This window comes from Macaca thibetana, chromosome 13 (assembly GCF_024542745.1).
Source record: "Macaca thibetana thibetana isolate TM-01 chromosome 13, ASM2454274v1, whole genome shotgun sequence".
Taxonomy (NCBI): Eukaryota; Metazoa; Chordata; class Mammalia; order Primates; family Cercopithecidae; genus Macaca; species Macaca thibetana.
In genome coordinates, this window is record NC_065590.1 from 15,461,984 (window position 1) to 15,483,433 (window position 21,450).

The 21,450-nt window shown below is 45.0% G+C and overlaps 1 protein-coding gene across 5 annotated transcripts in view; it reads right to left on the minus strand.

The window, feature by feature from the left end:
* The window catches only part of IL37 (interleukin 37), a 164,504-nt gene that overhangs the window by 100,821 nt on the left and 42,233 nt on the right, over positions 1-21,450 (minus strand). Inside the window, exon 3 of one of the 5 annotated variants that reach the window (XM_050752965.1) lies at positions 10,492-10,567. The exons of 2 other annotated variants lie outside the window; for them this stretch is intronic. The gene's annotated coding sequence lies outside the window, so the exon portion shown is untranslated. Of the gene's footprint in view, positions 1-10,491; positions 10,568-15,969; positions 17,229-19,165; positions 19,500-21,450 lie in introns of those variants that run through there. 2 more of the 5 variants (XM_050752966.1, XM_050752967.1) reach the window with 2 other exon arrangements.

Sequence of the window (21,450 nt, forward strand, 5' to 3'; positions counted from 1 at the left end):
AAACGATCAAAATTATTCATTGCACATGATTTGTAATAGGAAAAATTGGAAGTAACCCAAGTGTCTATCAACAAGAGACTGGCTAAATGAAGTAAAAGATATAGAATATTAGACAGCTATAGAAAAGAATGAGAAAGCACTCTGGTATTGTTTGGATCTGTGTCCCAGCCCAAATCTCATGTGAAATTGTAATCTCCAATGTTGGAGGCAGGGCCTAGTGTGGGGTGATTGGACCACAGGTGTGGAGTTCTTATGAATGGTTTAGCACTATCCCTTTGGTCCTGTTCTCATGATAGAGTTCTCCCAAGATCTGGTTGTTTAAAAGTATGTGGCATCCTTTCTCTCTCTCTCTCTCTCTCTCTCTCTCTCTCTCAGTCCTGCTCCTGCCATGTAAGACACCCACTCCCGTTTTGCCTTCTGCATGAGTAAAAGCTTCCGAAGGCCTCCCCAGAAGCAGATGCTGCCATGCTTCCTATGGAACAGCCTGTGAAGCTGTGAGCCAATTAAACTTCTTTTCTTTATAAATTACCCAGTCTCAGGTATTTCCTCATAGCAGTGCAAGGACTGACTAATACACGCTGTCTGCACGAATATGAAATCCTCTCCAAGACATGCTGATAGCTGAAAAAGAACAAGATGCAGACCGTATTTATGATATACTAACTCTGATGTAACAAAAGGGAGGGGAAGAAGGGCAATACATTCTACTGTGTGTGTATTTTATTTTTTTTAATTCTGGAAGATACATAAAAAATGAATAAAGTAGTTGTCAGAGGCTGAGGAATAAGATATATAGGGACAGGTGTGGGAGCAAGACACTTTTATGAACACATTTTATACAGTTTGGGAGGTTTTTTTTGTTTTTTCTTTTCTTTATTTTTTTTTTATTTTATTTTTTTTTTTTTTTTTGAGACAAGGTCTCGCTGTCACCCAGGCTGGAGAGCAGTGGTACAGTCATGGCTCACTGCAGCCTCAAAACTCCCACGCTCAAGCAATCCTCCTACCTTAGCCTCCTGAGCAGCTGGGACTACAAGCATATGATACTATATTAGTCCATTCTCACACTGCTATAAAGAATGACCTGAGACTGGGTAATTTACGAAGAAAAGAGGTCTAACCGATTCACAGTTCTATAGGCTGTATAGGAAGCATGGCTGGAAGGCTTCAGGAAACTTACAATCATGGCAGAAGACAAAGGGGAAACACGCACGTCTTCCTGTGGCGGAGCAGGAGAGAGAGAGAGAGTGAAGGGGAAGGTGCTACACACTTTAAAACAAACAGGTCTTGTGAGAACTCACTCACTATCATGAGAACAGCAAGAGAGAAACCACCCCCATGATCCAATCACCTCCCACCAGGACCCTCCCTCAACATTGAGAATTAAAATTCAACACGAGATTTGAGTTGGGTCACAGAGCCAGACCATATCATCCGCCATGCCCAGCTAATTTTGCTTTTTAACTTTTTGTAAACACAGGGTCTCACTATGTTGCCCAGGCCGGTCTTGAACTCCTGGGCTCAAGTGATCCTCCCGCCTCAGCCTCCCAAATTGCTAGGATTACAGGCATGAGGAGCCATGCCTGGTCTACAATTTGACTTTTCAATCATGTAAATATATTATTCAGAAATAAAATAATAATTTTTAAAGATTTTATCCAAGAAAAAAATATCTGAAATGAAAGACAACTGTTGAGTTGAGGGAGCTGCTAGTCCTCAGCAGCTCAACCTCAATATCCTCCTTCTTTGTCTGTAGGGACAGGCTGTGGTTTATCCTATAGGCGTGGGCTGGAGTCAGCAAGCACCTGGGCTGGCAGAAGATAAAAGATGCAAAGGTGAGGGAAAGCAAACGTGGCCTGGAAGACAGACTTGGGGGGTGGGTGGCTGCTACCACACCCTGGTCAGAGGTAGAGGGGTAAGTCAGCGTGTCTTCTGCACAGACCTCTTCCCCACCTCCTTCTTCATTTCCCATACAGCCTTGCTGAGTTACTCACAAACATCTGATTCAACTGGAAGCTGGCGTGAGGATGACCTAAAGGACTGGTGTGATGCCTGCCCGGGGCTGTGGGCCATAGTCATAGCCCAGAGCCTCCTCCTAGCTTTTAGCACATCTCACCCACATCCTGGGTCCTTAATTAGCAATATGGAGGCAAGCCAAGTGATAAGATTGCATCCCTGGGAAGTCCAGAAGCACTCCTTTTCTCATTTGTATAAGCATAATGATTTGCTTACATAAATAATCATGAAAATTCAGGCCGGGCGCAGTGGTTCGCGCCTGTAATCCCAGCACTAGGGAGACCGAGGCGGGCAGATCACAAGGTCAGGAGATCGAGACCATCCTGGCTAACACGGTGAAACCCTGTCTCTACTAAAAATACAAAAAAATTAGCTGGGCATGGTGGCGGGCACCTGTAGTCCCAGCTACTCGGGAGGCTGAGGCAGAAGAATGGTGTGAACCCAGGAGGTGGAGCTTGCAGTGAGCCGAGATCAGGCCACTGCACTCCAGCCTGGGCAACAGAGCGTGACTCCGTCTCAAAAAAAGAAAAAAAAAAGAAAATTCAAATCCCTCTCAAAGCAGGTCATAAAACCATGAAATGCAGCATGTGGGCCAGAATCACAGGGAAAGGTAGGTCTTGGAGGGGAAAGGATGGCAGGGAGGAAGAAAGCAGGGTGCCAGGGACCCTGGGTTGCTGTCCAAGTCAGGCAGCTCACTGTATTTGAGAACATTTCACTTTCTGGTAAACGGGGCAGTTGGAGATAGAAGGGTTGGATGAATGCCAAGAGTGAACACAGCTGAGATCAGTGCTGTGCCTGCAGTCCAGGCTGGAGTAGAAATCCTGGGCCCATCTTACCTCTGACCTCATTTCCTCCTCTGTAATAATGCGAGGGTGGGGGAAAGTTCTGGTTATCAGCCCTAGCATTCCATGGTTCATTTCCTCATCAGTGATGGAAAATCACCAAGCAAGAGAACAGGATGGAGAATAACTGGATGGGTGCAATCGGAGGTGCTATTTCAGATGAGGTGGCCAGGGAAGGCCCTCTGAAAAGGTAGCTTGAGCAGGTGCCTGAATGTAGAGAAGCTACCAATGATGCAAAGATCTGGGGTACAGCATGCCAAACAGAGGTAATGCGAGTGCAAAGGCCCCGAGGTTGGACGTGGGCTTAGCACAAATGTGGCATGGCAAGAAGGCCGGTGTGGCTGAAGCAGCCTGAGCAACAGGTGGAGGGGCTGAGAGGACAGAGGGGCAGGAAAGAGCCAGGCCTGGGTAGGAGAGGTGTCAACTTGGTGTATGATGCAAAGCCCTTGAAGGTTCTCAAACACAAAAGGGATGATCTAATATATGGTTTTAAAAATGCCACTCTTGCTATGAAAAATTGACCCTGGGGGAAGGAGGAGTAGAAATGTCAAAAGTGGAAGCAGACCAATCAGGAGGCCAGGACAATGGACTGTGCAGGAGAGACTGACATCTTAGACTTGGGAAATAGGAGAGAAGATGGTGAGGATTATATTCTGGGGATAAAGGCAACAGAACTAGCTGATGGCGTCAACGTAGGAGATGAGGGAAAGAAAGAAATCAAGGGGCATTCATAGGTTTGAGGGTTGACTAACTGAGGATATTTAACAGAAATGGAGAAGTCTAGGGAAGGGGCAAGTATTGTGGGGGCAGGGGTCAAAAGTTATATATTTTGGCCAAGTTAATTAGTATTTGAGATAAGATGTCAAATAGTCAATTGAATACAAAATCTGAATCTTAGCCTGAGCAGGTCTCACACCTGTAATCCCAGCACTTTGGGAGGCTGAGGCGGGTGGATCACTTGAAGCCAGGAGTTTGTGATGAGCCTAAGCAATAGAGCAAGACCCCGTCTCTACAAAAAAAAAAAAAAAAAAAAAAAAAAAGCCAGCCAGGCATAGTGGCACATGCCTGTAGTCCCAGCTACTCAGGAAGCTGAGGCAGGAGGATCACTTGAGCCCATGGTTCAAGGTTGCAGTGAGCTATAATCACATCACTCAACACTACACTCCAGCCTGGATGACAGAGAAAGACCTCATTTATTAAAATAAAATTTTAAAAAATTAATTAAAAACAAATCCAAATCTTTCCTGAGATTCATATTCAGGAGTAACTGTCATGTAGAAGGTATATAATGCCCTGGGTCACATGAAACCACTTAATGAATGCCACTGGAAAAGACAAAATAGCTAAAAACTGAGCACTGGGCACACCAGCACAGTGAGGTTGGAAGGAAGAAATGGAGCTAACAAAGGAGACAAAAGAGGAGTAGCCAGTGAGAAGAGACAAACATCTGGAGAGAGGAGAGAGCAAGAAAAGGTGGGTGAAGGAGAATGTGGTCCACCAGGCCCAACAATGCTGAGCAGTTGAGTAAGTGAGGACCTGGCCATTGAATTTGGCAAGAAAGAGGATGTCAGTGGCCCTAAAACAAAAGCGAAGAAGAGCTTGAGGATGGAAGGCTGACTGGAGTGAACTAAGAAGAGAATGAAAGGCGGAGACAAGGAGACAAGGAGCACTGAGGCTCCCTTAAGTAGTTCTGCTGTAAAATAAAAGTGCATGTAGAGACGGGGCAGGGGGACAGAGAAATGCAGGGGTAGCTGGAGGGAGCCATGGAATCAAAAGAGGGTTTTTATGTTTAAGATGGTAGTTGTCACATAGCACACTAGTAAGTTCATATGAATCACAACGTAGGTGAGAGAGATCACTAATGCAGGAGTCAAATCCTTGCAAAGCCTCCAGAGGAGGTGATGAAGGGAGGTGATGGACATCATTCAGATGCAAGTAGGTTAGCAATTCCTAGGACAGAAACAGGAGGTAACTCCTTTCTGATTGCTCCTGTTTTCTGAATGAGATAGCACATAAAGTCCACTCAGCCATATTAGTTCTTGAGGTCCTTGTGGCTGTCACACCTGTACAGACTGGGCTCTCCTCTCCAGCTCTTCCTCTCAGACTAAGCTGAGCTGCACCCACATCCTCTTGGGGCCATCCTCTGCCACACTCCACATATTGCCATGGTTTGCTTGCAACCCCTGGAAGGTCCTACTGACTGCTCCTAGAAGAGTCTGGGCAGCATCTCTCCCTTACTCATTATCACATGGTGCTGTAAGCAGTGGTCACACACTTTAGCTAGTGGGACGAGCCATCACAGGCAGTAAACGCAAAAGACTGCTCAGATTTTAAAGCACCCATTAATCAGTAGAATGAGTTTAGAATTGTAGTCATCAGCACACATTTAAAAAAAACAAAAACAGGGCCGGGCGCGGTGGCTCAAGCCTGTAATCCCAGCACTTTGGGAGGCCGAGACGGGCGGATCACCAGGTCAGGAGACCGAGACCATCCTGGCTAACCCGGTGAAACCCTGTCTCTACTAAAAAAAATACAAAAAACTAGCCGGGCGAGGTGGCGGGCGCCTGTAATCCCAGCTACTCGGGAGGCTGAGGCAGGAGAATGGCGTAAACCCGGGAGGCGGAGCTTGCAGTGAGCTGAGATCCGGCCACTGCATTCCAGCCTGGGCGACAGAGCGAGACTCCGTCTCAAAAAAAAAACAAAAAACAAAAAACAAAAACAGGAACTAAAAAAATTAGTTGAGTAGAATAAAGCAATAAAAGATATTAACTACAAACCAGACAGGAGGTGCAAAATTGTACCTACATAAATCAGGTGGAAAAAGTTGAAAGCAGTTAAGATAAAATAGGTAAGCATGACATTTAAAAGGTATTCATGGGACTTGGTTACGAAACCAACTCACAACTAAAAAGTCTTAGGGCCTTTCGCTGACTTAGGAGCCTGATCCCAACTCTGAGAATGACTCAGTGTGTTACCCTGTGGCTAGTGTAGACCAATGACCCTGTCTCAGATTCACTAGCCAACAGCCCAAATCAAGTACTTAGAAACTTTGACTCAGAAACCTCAGTGCCAGAATCTTTGTCCTAGGAACCACCTGTAGTGGTTAATCTGCAATTTGCACCCCTTAGTTCAGTGGCTTTACAACACTAGGGGAAAAAAAAGAAAGGCATAGAGCTGATGACCTAAAGGAAACCCACTGCAGCAACACTTTTGCGTTAAGTTTACAAATAAGTGTTGTTTTAGAATCCCCCAGGTAATGCCTTTGTTATTTAATGTGTCTGAGACAATGCTGCACATTAAAGAATATAAAATATTACTTTGTAATCCCAATTTGAAATGTGTAATTGATATTAGACTTCTATTTTAATTTGAAATGTCTAAAACAATGTGGTTAAGTTTGTAAAAAGAGTGTGAATTTTGAGTCTGATTTACTACATTTTTTTAAATTTTCTTTTTTTGGAGTTTTAGGGATTGCTTAGGTGGCTAGAAAGATTTTATTCATCTGATTTTTAAGTCCGCCTTGGTAGGCATTTGTAGTGTTTGAAAGAATCTGATATATTAAATTTGTAGTTTAAAATATTTAAGGGAACTCAATTAACTATGCTAGAAAAGAGAGTTAAGTATTTAGGAGGATTTACTATGGTGTGAAAGTTGTCAAAATCAAAATGGAGACACTAATGTTAAGAAAACCCTGATAAATGGAGCCAGGAAAGGCCATGAAGAAAGAGTTCTCATGCTTGTATCCCTGACCATGAAAAAGACTCTGCAAAAAACAAAACCTTGCACAAAGGCCATTGCAACCTTACACAAAAAATACTGCTTTAAGCACATGTGCCCAGCAACTGGCTGTCCAACCTCAGACTGGCAATATCTTTGTTATTGATCTTAGTAGCCCAGCATAACTATTTCAAAACAGTGATGTAATGCTCATTTTTTTCTTTTGAAAACCTTCGTCTTCCTGTGAAAACCTTTGTCTTCTTTACTTACCCTGCATATGCACAGAGTTTACTATGGAGTGCATATTCCTATTGCAATGCTCTATTCCCAAAGAAACATCATTTTCTTTTAGAGAGTCTCTCTCTGTGATTTAGGTTGGTGACGTAATGCAATGACAAAACTGAGCATTAATTCAAAGAGAAGTGGCATTTCTGTTATATTAAAAAGAGGCCTTATAAATAGAATAGTAAGATTTGTTAGTTGAACTTAAAGCATTAAGAAAATTTAGGGGCCAGGCATGGTGGTTCACACCTCTAATCCCAGCACATTGGGAGGCTAAGACAGGAGGATCGCTTGAGCCCAGGAGCTCAAGACCAATCTGGTCAACACAGACCTCATCTTTACTAAAAATAAAAAATCGGCCAGGTGCAGTGGCTCATGCCTGTAATCCCAGCACTTTGGGAGGCTGAGGCTGGAGGATCTCTTGAGGTCAGGAGTTCGAGACCAGTCTGGCCAACATGATGAAACCCCATCTCTACTAAAAATACAAAAAGATTAGCTGGGTGTGGTGGTGGGTGACAGCAATCCCAGCTACTCGGGAGGCTGACGGCAGAGGAATCACTTGAACCCAGCAGGCGGAGGTTGCAGTTAGCTGAGATAGTCCCACTGCACTCCAGCCTGGGCGACTCAGCAAGACTCTATCTCAAAAATAGTCAGGTGTGGTAATGTGTCCAGAATTGGTGAGTTCTTGGTCTCACTGACTTCAAGAATGAAGCCGCGGACCCTCGCCATGAGTGTTACAGTTCTTAAAGATGGTGTGTCCGGAATTTGTTCCTTCAGATGTTCAGATGTGTCTGGAGCTTCTTCCTTCTGGTGGGTTCGTGGTCTCGCTGTCAGGAGTGAAGCTGCAGACCTTCGTGGTGAGTGTTATAGCTCTTAAAGGCAGCGCGTCTGGAGTTGTCTGTTCTTCCTGGTAGGTTTGTGGTCTCATTGCCTTCAAGAGTGAAGCTACAGATGTTTGCAGTGAGTGTTACAGCTCATAAAGGCAAGGTGCACCCAAAGAGTGAGCATCAGCAAAACTTATTGCAAAGAGGGAAAGAACAAACCCTCCAGCAGCTTGACACTACTGGTGCGGGCAGCCTGCTTTTACTCCCTTATCTGATCCCACCCACATCCTGCCGATTGGTCCATTTTACAGAGAGCTGATTGGTCCGTTTTGACAGAGTGCTGATTGGTGCGTTTACAATCCCTGAGCTAGACATAGAGTGCTAGACAGAAAAGTTCTCCAAGTCCCCACTAGGTTAGCTAGATACAGAGTACCAATTGGTGTATTTACAAACCCTGAGCTAGACACAAAGTACTGATTGGTATATTTACAAACCCTGAGCTAGACACAGAGTACTGATTGGTGTATACAACCCTCCCGCTAGACACAAAAGTTCTCCAAGTCCCCATCCAGCTCAGGAGCCCAGCTGGCTTCACCTAGTGTATCCTGCAGCAGGGCTGCAGGCAGAGCTGCCCGCCAGTCCCCAGCCGTGCCTGCACTCCTCAGCCCTTGGGCAGTCGAGGGGACCAGGCGACATGGAGCAGGGGGCGGCGCCCGTCAGAGAGGCTGTGGCCGCGCGGGAGCCCACTGTGGTGGGGGAGCTCAGACATGGCGGGCTGCAAGTCCCCAGCCCTGCCCCGCTGGGAGGCAGCTAAACCCAACGAGAATTTGAGTGCCGCAAGTCCCCAGCCCTGCCCCGCGGAGAGGCAGCTAAACCCAACGAGAATTTGAGTGCAGCACCGGAGGGCAGGCACTGCTGGGGGACCCAGCGCAACCTCCGCAGCTGCTGGCCCAGGTGCTAAGCCCCTCACTGCCCTGGGCTGGTGGCACCGGCCGGCCGCTCAGTGTGTGTGGCCCTCCGAGCCTGCGCATGCGGGAACTCGCGCTGGCCCTCGAGCGACGCGCGCAGCTCCGCTTCCACCCGTGCCTCTCCTTCCACACCTCCCCACAAGCAGAGGGAGGTGGCTCCAGCCTCAGCCAGCCCAGAGAGGGGCTCCCACAGTGCCCTGGCAGGCTGAAGGGCTCCTAAAGCGCCACCAGAGTGGACGCAGAGGCCGAGGAGGCGCTGAGAGTGAGGGCTGCTAGCACATTGTCACCTCTCAGTAGCACACACCTGTGGTCCCAGCTACTTGGGAGGCTGAGGGGGGAGGAACATCTGAGCCCAGGAGGTCAAGGCTGCAGTGAGCCAAGTACATACTACTGCATTCCAGCAGGGGCTATAAAGTGAGACCCTGTCTCAAAAAGAAAAAAAAAAAGTTTTTGAATTTATAATTATAATAAATTTAATTATATAAATTTAAGATCAAGTAACTGTAAATATTCTTTCTGTGCACATAAGTTCTTCTTGTATTGACCTCACAGAAGCTGGCCATTCTTCAAGTCAGAAGGCCTGAGAGAGGAGCCGCCCAGGTAGTCTTGACCCGGCTGTGCAGCCAGCCATCCCCAACAGGTTGACAATCCTTGTGTACTTCATCCTTGTTGGTTCTTCTGTATCCCTGACAACAAGCAACTGCGATGCCCATCTCAGCACTGAGTCCCAGTCAGGAAGATATCCGTCCACCCACCACACGCTCACACTTACACACACACATTCACACACGCACACACGTTCTGGCACCGAAAAAAAAAAAAAGCAGTTTAAAACAAATCTGATCCTTTATTTCCACAAACTCCATGAAAATTGTACATAGCTCAAGCAACATTTCTTAATATTCTCTTTTTCTCTCATATCCATTTTCCTTACTGCTGTCTCCACTTTTCTCTTCCAAATTCCCTGTTAAAATCCCTGCCCCAGAGAACTTTCATTCAATTTTGTGGAATGGAGGCTGCTTTGATTTAAATTTTTTTAAAAAAATCCCCTACCCCATGTCCCTGATCCCTACTTTTTCTTCCCTCCCTCTCGAGACAGGGTCTTGTGTCTTCCAGGCTGGAGTGCAGTGGCATGATCATGGCTCACTGCAGCCTCAACCTCCTGGGCTCAAGCAATTCTCTTGCCTCAGCCTCCCCAGTAGCTGGGAATACAGGCATGTGCTACCATGCCTGGCTAATTTTTTTTCTTTTTATTTTGTAGAGACAGGGTTTCGCCAGGTTGCCTAGGCTGGTCTAGAACCCCTGGGCTCAAGTGATCCTCTTGCCTCTGCTTCCCAAAGTGCTGGGATTACAAGTGTGAGACACTGCGCTCAGCCTGGATCCCTGCGTTTTTACAGATTTAGCATCACAAAAGTCTAAACAATTGGACTGGCTAAAGCAGAACTGTCCTATGAGAGCAGGCATAAGAGGGTAAAGGCTAAAACACTGTGTTAAAAATTATCCAAATGTGGGGAAAAGGCAAAGACAGTAGGTGTGCATTTTTGGTGTCTAAGCTGCCTGCCCAAGGGGCATCTGATGCTCTCAGGCAGGAGTCCACAAATTTTTTTTTGTAAAAGGTCAGATAGTAAATCTTTTCAGCCTGAAGAGCATGAGGTCTCTGTCACAAATACTCAACCACCATTACAACATGAAAGCAGCCAATAGACAACACATGACAAATGAGTGTGTCTGTGTTCCAGTATATCTTGATTACAAAAACAGGCAAGAGGCCAGAGCTGACCCATGGGCCATAGTTTGCTGACCCCTTCTGTAAAGGAAAGTATTTTTGCTTGATTTGCTATTTACCATTGATTGAAGACAAGGCTCTGTAGAGTTACTCATTAACTTGCAGAAGATTGATGAGTAGCAAGATCAATATTCACTAGAATATAAAATTATTTCTGTTCAGTAGAAAAGGTAAACCCAACTGTTATATTATTGCCCTGCTTTGTATCTAACTTTGCTTCATTTTTTTAAACAAATTAATATTGTTGCCCTAAACTATGCTTCTTTTTAAAAAAATAATTTTTTAAATAAATTTGAGACAGGGTCTCACTATGTTGCCCAGGCTGGTCTTGAACTCCTGGCCTCAAGTGATCCTCCCACCTTAGCCTACTGCATAGCTGGGATTACAGGCACAAACTAGTGCATGCAGCTGACTTTGCTTCTCATCCCAGCACTTTGTATTCCACTGATTATATGTATATGTATATCTGCATCTCTTTCTCTTTCTCTCTCTCTCTCTCTATATATATATGGAAATATATATCTCAGTCTCTCCTATCCTCCTTTGATCATTTTTGCTATCCTGTCGATTCCCCCAACAATGAGTGTGATGTTGTAAAATATTTATTTGTTCATCTCGTTTCCTGACATACAGCTTTTAAAAACCCTTGGAATCTCTGGAGTGATAAGAGTGTCTTTTGCATGCTAATAGATGACTAGTGGCTGACAGCCCCAATGTAGTAGCTTCATGATGGGGTTTGTCACAGGAAAGACCAAGGCAGGATTGGAGACTTGGGACCGTTAGCCCCACTCCCCAACCACTGGGGAGTGGAGGGCCTGAAGGTTGTGTCAGTCACCAATTGCCAATGGTTCGGTCAATCATGTGTACGTAATAAAGCCATCCTTAAAACCCCAAAAAGGACAAAGTTTGGAAGGGCTCCCAGATAGCTGGACACATGAATGTTCCTGGAGGATGGTGCCCCAGAGGGGCATGGAAGCTCCACGCCCCTTCTCACATGCCTCGCTCTGCACGTCTCTTCATCCTGTGTTCATCTATATCCTTTGTAATATCTTTTAGAATAAACTGGTAAACCTAAGTGTTCCCCTGAGTTCTGTGAGCTGCTCTAGCAAATTCACGGAACCTGAGGGAAGCAATCACAGGAACCCAGATTTATAGGCCATCAGTCAGAGGCATAGGTGACAACCTACCACTTGTAACTGGCATCTGAAGTGGGAGGCAGTCTTGTGAGACTGAGCCTTCAACCTGTGGGATCCAACACTAACTCCAGGTAGATAGTGTCAGAGTGAATTAGGACACCCAGCTGGTGTTGGCTGCTGGAGGACTGCTGGTAGGAGAAATCCCCATGCATTTTGGTGACTAGAGGTCACAGAAGAACTCAGTGTTGAGGTGTTGTGAGAGTACAGTAGGGAAAACTGCATTTGGTTTTTTCCTTTTACAATGAGTTAAAATTTTTTTTTGTTTTTTGTTTGTTTGTTTGTTTGTTTTTGAGATGGAGTCTCGCTCTGTCGCCCAGGCTCTAGAGTGCAGTGGTACAATCTCGGCTCACTGCAAGCTCCGCCTCCTAGGTTCCCACCATTCTCCTGCCTCAGCCTCCCAAGTAGCTGGGACTACAGGTGCCCGCTACCACGCCCAGCTAATTTTTTTTGTATTTTTAGTAGAGACGGGGTTTCACCGTGTTAGTCAGGATGGTCTAGAACTCCTGACCTCGTGATCCGCCCGCCTCAGCCTCCCAAAGTGCTGGGATTAGAGGCATGAGCCATTGCGCCCGGCCACAACGAGTTATATTTTTAACACAAGTCTACTGTATATTAGGAAAAGGGTTACATTTTTTAATGTCTTGAAAGTTGCACGTTGACAATTTCCATGTCAATCACTTTTTTTCCTGTCCCTTTGGAAACAAAATCACTTGGGTATCCATGAACCAGGCTGCAACCCATTCCCCAGGCCTTGGAAGCTTTGAGGCCCTTCTGCCAGGCCTGATCCCTCTGAATACCAGGCCTCCTGGAGTTAAAAAATAGACTTGAGGCTAGGCCTTGTGGCTCACACCTGTCATCCCAGGACGTTGGGAGGCCGAAGCGGGCAGATCACAACGTCAGGAGTTCGAGACCAGCCTGGCCAACATGGTGAAACCCTGTCTCTACCAAATATACCAAAAAAAAAAAAATTAGCCGGGCGTGATGGCACACTCCTGTAGTCCAGCTACTCAGGAGGCTGAGGCAGGAGAATTGCTTGAACCTGGGAGGCGGAGGTTGCAATGAGTCAAGATCGCGCCACTGCACTCCAGCCTGGGCGACAGAGTGAGACTCTGACTCAGGGGAATTAAAAAAAAAATAAAATAGACTTGAACAATGAGGCTCCACTGGATGGATTTAAGGGAAGTACAGGAAGCAGGACCTGCTGGTGCAATGCCACACTCCACCTGTCCAGACTTGGACCTCACCGAGGGAGGTCTGTTGGGACAGGGAGAGGCCCTCTGCCTCCACCCCCTCCTCTACTCCCTAAACCCTGAGTCATGCTGAATGTAATAAACCTGGAACAGAAGGGTTCAATTTGGCAATAGGTATCTGAAGGACTCCAGGTGCTTCTCCCTTGATTCAAAATTTAACTTATAAAAAATAATTATAAGAAAATTCTACTTAAAAGAAATAATCAGGGAGGTACAATAAATTGTACATTTCTTTTTTTTTTTTTTTTTTTTTTTTTTTTTTTTGAGATGGAGTCTCACTCTGTTGCCCACACCGGAGTGCAGTAGTGTGATCTCAGCTTACTGCAACCTCTGCCTCCTAGGTTCAAGTGATTTTCCTGCCTCCGCCTCCCAAGTAGCTGCGATTACAGGCATGTGCCACCACACCCAGCTTACTTTTGTATTTTTAGTAAAGACGGGGATTCACCATGTTGGCCAGGCTGGTCACTCCTGACCTCAGGTGATCCACCTGCCTCAGCCTCCCAAAGTGTTGGGATTACAGGCATGAGCCACTAAGCCCAGCCACTGTACATATTTTGTGGGTATTTACTAGAACATTATTGAAAATAGTTTTAAAAAATTGAAATAAACTGGGGACTGGTTAAATAATTTGGGGTACAACCACATGATGGAATACTATACAGCCATTAAAAATTACATTGAGGCCAGGTGTGGTGGCTCATGCCTGTAATCTTAGCACTTTGGGAGGCCAAAGTGGGAGGATTGCTTGGGCCCAGGAGCTCAAGACCAGCTTGGGCAATGTGGCAAAACCTTGTCTCTAAAAAAAAAAAAAAAAATAGCTGGGTGTGGAGGCACACACCTCTAGTCCCAGCTACTCAGAGCTACTCCCAGCTACTCAGAGGCACACACCTCTAGAGTCCCAGCTACTCTAGACCCAAGATTGGGTCACTGCACTCCAGGCTAGGCAATAAAGCAAGACCCTGTCTCAAAAAAAAAATTACATTGAAGACTATCTTATGGTACGGATAAATACTCATTTTACAGTGATAGATGCAAATTAAAGCAAATTACAAAATATAAAGTTTAATTCCAACTCCCATACTACATATATTATGTATATATTAATATATGTATATATTATGTATGTATATATAAATATAACCATATATGTTCTATATACGGATATTATATATTTACACATACATACACACATATGTAATATCTAATCTCTAGAGAGCAGAAAGAGATTAGACTGATAATGAAGATAGGATACAACTCCAGTCTAGCTCAACCTAGGGGACTGGTTTTAAAGCCTCAGGAGAGAGAAGCTGGGACTAGAAAGCAAGGCAGCTATTTGTAAGCATCTTTGTGTTTCATGCTATTTGGGTGGGAAACAACAGCACAACTTTTGAAAGCCCCTTTCCACTCACCCCACAAACTGCGGAACAGCTTTAGGACCCTCAGAGTTCAAGAAGGCCATTTGCAGAGGAGAAGTAAAAACATGTATGAACTCGACCCTGAACTCATGGACTGCGCCATGAGAGAAATTCCCAAAACCGCAGGAGAGGCCCTGGAGGAAGGCAGAGACCCTGCATCAGCAAGTCCAGGCAAAAGCCTGCATTCCATAAATGCTCATCTCTCTGGCTGGTGAGGTCCAAGGACATTTGATCTCAGTATTAAGTCTCATGAGAGAGGTCACAAACCCAGCACCTTGACCACAAAAGGAAATAAACTCTGGCTTGAGAGGTTAGAGAGGAGCAGGGCAAGGGGAGGTTCAAGAAAGTTTTCATGGATGAGATGAAATTTAAGCAAGGCCCTGGAAAACGAGAATTTCAACCAATAGACCTATGGTAGGTCAGAAAGCAAAGGTAAGGAGGGGGCAAGTGCAAGGCGCAACGTCAGATATGACCAGGGTGTAGTGGGGCATGGCTGATGGAGAAGAAGATTAGACTGGAGTTTGGGAATGCCACAGTATCGAGGTTGGATTTAATCCTATGGGTGACAAAGCCAACTGGTCAACCCCCAACCCAATGGCGACATGGCTCCAAAATAGCGGGTATTTGATAAAATGACAACTTTTACTCTACTATTCCCTCCCTCTTAAGAAGAAAAACAAAGTGCAGGCTCAGAGAAGGGCAGTGGCTTGTCCCAATCACACTCTGACTTGACCACAAAACAAGAACGAAACGTCACACCCAAAAATGCTGCCTCCACCTCCCTTTCTTGCTTTCCGCCCTGCTAGACTGCACACTATCTCAAGAGTGACCTACAACATCAGTGCTTCAGCTTCTCCCCAAAACAGTGCCAAATATTAGCCATACGTCACTGTCGTAAGAGATTGAGCCAGGGAGGTCAATGCAGTAAGAGCCCTGAACTGGGAATCCCAGCTTTGATGCAGATATGCTGATTGACTCTGTGACCATTCCCTTCACTTGTCCATTCTCTTTTTCCCCACCTGTAAAATGAAGTCCTTTCCAGTTATAAAAACAGATGACGCTATTGTCCTGTTTTGTATCTAATCTTGCTGTGTTATTAAAAAAAAAAAAAATAAGGCTCTGTACATTCATCTTGGCCAATTCCCTTCTTATCTCTACTTCCCACATCCCCTTTTCCTAGAGAAAACCAGCCTTGTCCTCTGGACCCCTCTCTTAAGAAAGCGCTTTGCCTCCCTGGTTATTTAGGTGATGAGAAGTGTCCTAGAGAACAGCCCTGGAATGCGCTGGAGGCAACAAAAAAGCAAGTGAAATAGACAGTTACAATGACGACAATAATAACAACCAACACCTTAAATTCTTTTTTAGTACACTGACAGAAATCTTCTAACTAAAGAGAAAGAAATAAAAATAATTAAAATCTCCCGCAATGCCCACACAGTCCTTGAAGAGCTGCATGTGTGCAGCACTTGGTTATTTTTACATACTTCATATTTTAGCCTTCAGAGCGGCTCACGGGGGTGGATTTAACTTTTAGTCCAGCTCGTGGCACAGTGCTCAGCACAAGTTTAATAAATGTTCTGTGAGTAAATGAAGCTATTTTTAGATGAGGAAATCGAGGCTCAAGGAGAACAAGCAATGTAATGTTCCCATCATGTTCAGCCATCTGGCTTTCATACCACTGAATGCAGTAGTCCTCGGTGCCCTGCACTTGACCCTCTTCTGTTTTTCGGACGGGTTCTTCTAATCCCGCTCTGACTCACCACGCCACCTCTCCTGGGTATGATGTCTACATTTTAAAACAAACCGTGTGGAAATAACAACATTAGTCTGCTTGCCGCTCCCCGCAAAAAAGTGCCTGTTTATAACAGAAACTTCTCAGGCTGGTAGGGGAATTTTATTCCCCCATTTATGGTAGAAAGGACCTAACCTTGGACCTCACACCACAGCTATTCACATGGGGGAATGAAGAATAACATGGGAAGCAGCATATGACTCTCCCGGGCCCAGTACAGACGAGTTACTCCCAGGCTGTCCTTTAACCATCAACCCCCATCCACAGAAAATGAGCTTTGGAATGTCCACTTGGGGTAGGGCTCCCCAGAACCGTGGACATTCCTCACCTACTCCTTGAAGTGGCAGGTCGGGTTTAGCACACAGTCTGTAGAAAGTCTACACACATGGCAGTCATCTCTATCTATTGTGACAAATGGCTGGAACTCAAGCATACAATACACCCCCTGGTTCTTCTTTTTTGACAATGACATCAGGAACATTTGTATCTGCCATCCCAGGGAAAGGTAAAGAGAGACAGGCCTTTAAACGTAACATTGGTGGAGGCTCAGGTCTGAAAAATGAATTATTTCACTTACAGCTGTTTTATTTTTCCTGCCAATAAAAACAGAGACTGAGTTGGCAAATGAGAGCCTGGGACGCGTGCGGGGAAATTCTGGTTCTGCTGCTGCTACTGCTACTGCTACTGACTAATCGCTCTGAATTCACTTTGTCTCCACCAGAACTCTGCCCCTACTTCCTTGGGAATTCCCCAGCACAGGAAGTTTGCAATCGCTTGATACCTTGCTGTTTCTAAGACTGGAAATGGAATATTTGTGGAACTTCCTTTGCCAGAGGAAATGGTGACCTTTAAACTTTCATCGAAAGAGAAGGAAGTGGGTGCTATACTATGGTTCCCTCTGTCAGCACTGTCTAGCAAGGCTAAGAATCATCCTTGGAGTGACCTCAGCAGAGTCCCTGAGAGACAGTTGGGCAGTGGCTCTACAGCTGTCCTGGGCCTAAGCCCCATTTGCCCTCTTCCCAACCCACCTTCCACTCTCAAGGGGCCTAGGATTCTATTTTCTAAAACCAGGAATGAAAAAGATTCAACAAGAACCTCGCAGTCCCTACCTGAGTGTGCTTCCCAAGCCTGTCCTAGGGCTGTCCCTCCAACCCCCAGCTCATCAGCCTTGTGGCCTCCCTGTGTGAGGAAGGCACTTTCTTCCTGGCCGCCAAAAAAAATCCTCCCTGGACTTCAGGCTGCTCCTCATCAGCTGATGCCCTCCAGGTTCATACCTCCCAAAGTTCTCTTCCTGGCTCCAGGCCCTGGAATCCCTGTATTCAGCAACTCATCCTTGACTCCCTTCTTCTTTCCCCTCCCTTCTCTTCCCTGCCGGGAAGGCCCATTCATGAGTGATGCCAGACATATCCCCATTGACCTCCACACCATCCTGCATTGAGTGGGAGCATCTCTTTTATCTCTGCAAGTCCTCTCCATTACCCACGGTCTGGCAAGCTCTCCTCCTGAGAAGTTTCCCGAAGCAGATGCTGCATAGAAGCAGGAAAGGAGAAAAGGAAGAAAAAAGGGAGGGGAAGCTACTTTTTACTGAATGCCACATGTAAACAATATATTGGGTCATCTGAACTTACTGAAGTACAAACCAGAAACGGCATTATTTTTTTTCTAGTAACTGCCTTCAAACATGCTCTGTCAGACCGCCCTGACATCTCAGGTCACTGCAGAACTTTCTGGTAAATAACTTGCATATATGAACAGTCTCAGAGCCCAGAAAAAAAAAAAAAAACAGCTATGCACTCTTGTACCTAATTCTGTACTTTCCCCCAAAAGCCATTAAAATATCATAACATTAAAGGGATATTTAAATACACGAATCCACAAGGATGGGGAAAACAAATGAGAAGACAGCAAGAGTGAGGGAAAAGGGGATACATTTCTTTGATCAGTCAGGCAATTCCCTGGCATTCACATCACCGAGTTCATATTTGCAGTAGCAATTCAAGAGTTCTGAGCCTCACACAGGAGTATCTTTAAGAAAAAAATTGTTTGAAGGCCGGAAAGCGGTTGGGCAAATGGTGGCTGATCCTAAATAAGCAGTGGAGAAGTTGAGGACCAATCAGTATCTAGTACCTTTGGGAGTGGGATCACAGGGATGGTAAAATAAAAAAGATTGCATGAAAGCTGGTTAAAAAATAGAAACACTCGGGCCGGGCGCGGTGGCTCACACCTGTAATCCCAGCACTTTGGAAGGCCAAGGCAGGCGGATCACGAGGTCAGGAGATCGAGACCATCCTGGCTAACACGGTAAAACCCCGTCTCTACTAAAACTACAAAAAAAAATTAGCCGGGCGTGTTGGCGGGTGCCTGTAGTCCCAGCTACTTGGGAGGCTGAGGCAGGAGAATTGCTTGAACCCGGGAGGTGGAGCTTGCAGTGATCCGAGATCATGCCACTGTACTCCAGCCTGGGCAACAGACAGAGCAAGACTCTGTCTCAAAAAAAAAAAAAGAAAGAAACAGAAACACTCCCCCACTCCCCCCAAAGATACATTCTGTATGTTTCCATTTATATAAAATTCTAGAAAATGTAAACTAGGCCAGGAGTCATGACTCACATCTGTAATTCCAACAATTTGGGAGGCCAAGGAGGGAGGATTGCTTGAGGTGAGGAGTTCGAGAACAGCCTGAGAAATGTAACAAGACCCCATTTCTATTTAAAAAAAATTTTTTTTAAGCTAGTTGTGGTGGTGTACACCTGTAGTCCCAGCTACTCAGGAGGCTGAAGTGGGAGGACCACTTGAAACTAGTTCAAGGCTGCAATGAGCTATGATCGCACCACTGCACTCCATCTGGGCAACAGAGTGAGACCTTGTCAAAAAAAAAAAAAAAAAAAACCCACAAAATGTAAACTAATCTATAGTGACAGAAAACAGATGGTTGTTTGCTTGGCAATGAAGGAAGGGAGCAGAAGGAATTATGAAGAAGCTTGAGGTAACTTAGGAGATATATTAGTCCCTTCTCACACTGCTATAAAGAGCTACCTGAGACTGGGCAATTTATGAAGAAAAGAGATTTAACTGACTCACAGTTCTGCAGGCTGTACAGGAGGCATGGTTAGGGAGGACTCAGGAAACACATCATGGCAGAAGGGCAAAGAGTAGGCAAGCACATCTTCACATGGCAGCAGGAAAGAGAGTGAGCAAAGGGGAGCTCATGAGAATTCATTCACTATCTCGAGAACAGCAAGGGGGAAGTGCACCCCCACAATTCAATCACCTCCCACAAAGACCCTCCCCCAGCATTGGGGATTACAATTCAACACGAGATTTCGGTGGGGATACAGAGCCAAACTGTGTCAGGAGGTGATAAATATATTCATTATCTTGATTGTGGTGATATTTTCACAGGGTTATATCAAAGTATAAGTTGCACAATTTAAATATGTGCTCTGTTTATTGTATGTCTATTTTAAATCAATAAAGCTGTTCTTTAAAAATTTTTTTTGAGACAGGGTTTTGCTCTGTCGCCCAGGCTGAGGTATAGTGGTGTAATCACAGTTCACTGCCGCCTTGACCTCCTGGGCTCAATAAAGCTATTCTTTTAAAATGCTGGCAGAGCTGTGAGAAAATTCTCATTTGTTGCTAGCTGATTCAGTCTTTTTGGAGAACAGCATGACAATTATTTAATTTCTGGGTAATCATAAAATGATATTAATGGGGGGGAAATAAATGGTTAGATTTTCAGGTCATCTTTCCCATACTAGCAGAAGACAGAGAGTTAAGGTAGGAGATTACTAAAAACAAGATGATCACTGAAAAGATTCAGCATGATATTGAAAATTCCAGCCCTTCTCCCTCACATTACATACAGAAGACTGGTAGCCAGGCCTTTATCCTCCAGGCAGGAGATCAAAAGAGCCTTTCCCAGGGAATCAGGCCTATACTAATATTAGGGGCTCCCAAACTCATTGGTCTTGCCAGCACATCAAACAATGACACTCACAGCCAACAAGCCTCACTCATGTATTCAGAGTTTCCAATCAGCTTTCCAGTTGCCCACGCTCAAAAATCTAATATTACTAAACATCTACAGAAAGTTTCTAGCAAGATAGAGATCAAAACAAAACAACCCAAAAAAGCAGAGAGGGGAAAAAAGACTTGGCAAAGAGAAGAAAACTTTTTTAAAAAGTCAGATGCAGTAGTTCACACCTGTAATCCCAACACTTTGGGAGGCTGAGGCAGGAGGATTGCTTGAGCCCAGGAGTTCAAGACCATCCTGGGCAACATAGCAAGACCTCATCTTTATTAACAATTTAAAAGTTAGTGGCCGGGCACAGTGGCTCATGCCTGTAATCCTAGCACTTTGGGAGGCCAAGGTAGGCAGATCACAAGGTCAGGAGTTCAAGACCAGCCTGGCCAACATGGTGAAACCCCGTCTCTACAAAAATACAAAAATTAGCTGGGCATGGTGGTGTGTTCCTGTAATCCCAGCTACTCAGGAGGCTGAGGCAGGAGAATTGCTTGAACTGGGACCCAGGAGGCAGAGGTTGCAGTGAGCCGAGATCGCGCCACTCTACTCCAGACCGGGCTACAGAGTGAGACTCCGCCTCAAAAAAAAAAAAAAAAAAAAAATTAGCTGGGTATGCTGACACATGCCTGTGGTCCCAGCTACTTGGGAGGCTGAAGCAAGAGAATAGTTGAGCTCAGAGATCAAGGCTGCAGTGATCCATGATCACACCACTGTACTCCAGCCCGAGTGACAGAGTAAGATATTGTTTTGAAAATAAAAATGTGAAAACTAACTATTATTAATATCTCCAGAGTAATGAGATAGTAGAACTGTCAACTGAAGACAAAATACTATGGGGGAAAATGTGAGGAAGAGAGAGGTGTATTCAAAGTAAAAAATACATAGCAAAAGAAATGAAATTCAATAAAAGAGAGGAGATAAGGTTAAGCAAGTCTCTTGGAAAGTAAAGCGAAAGGATAAATATTTAGAAAATGAGGTAAAGTCAATAGGAATATCAGAGGACAGATCTAAGAGACTCGGGACTGAAAACAGACCAGAGAAAGACACAAGAAAAAGGAAGTAATTAATAAAGTTTGCAGAACTTGAAGAACACATGTTTTTCCAGATTAAATGGCCCACTGAACGCCTAACATAATGAATGAAGAAGGACCTACATCATGAAATTTCAGAACACTGGGGATATAGAGGCAATCCTACAACATTCCAGACAGAAGACAACAGTCAAATAGAAAAAAATCAGACATTTGAATGGTGTCAGACTTCTCAGCAGCAATATTGGAAACCAGAAGAAAATGGAGCAATGTCTTATAAATCAGGAAGGAAAATTAATTCCAACTTAGAA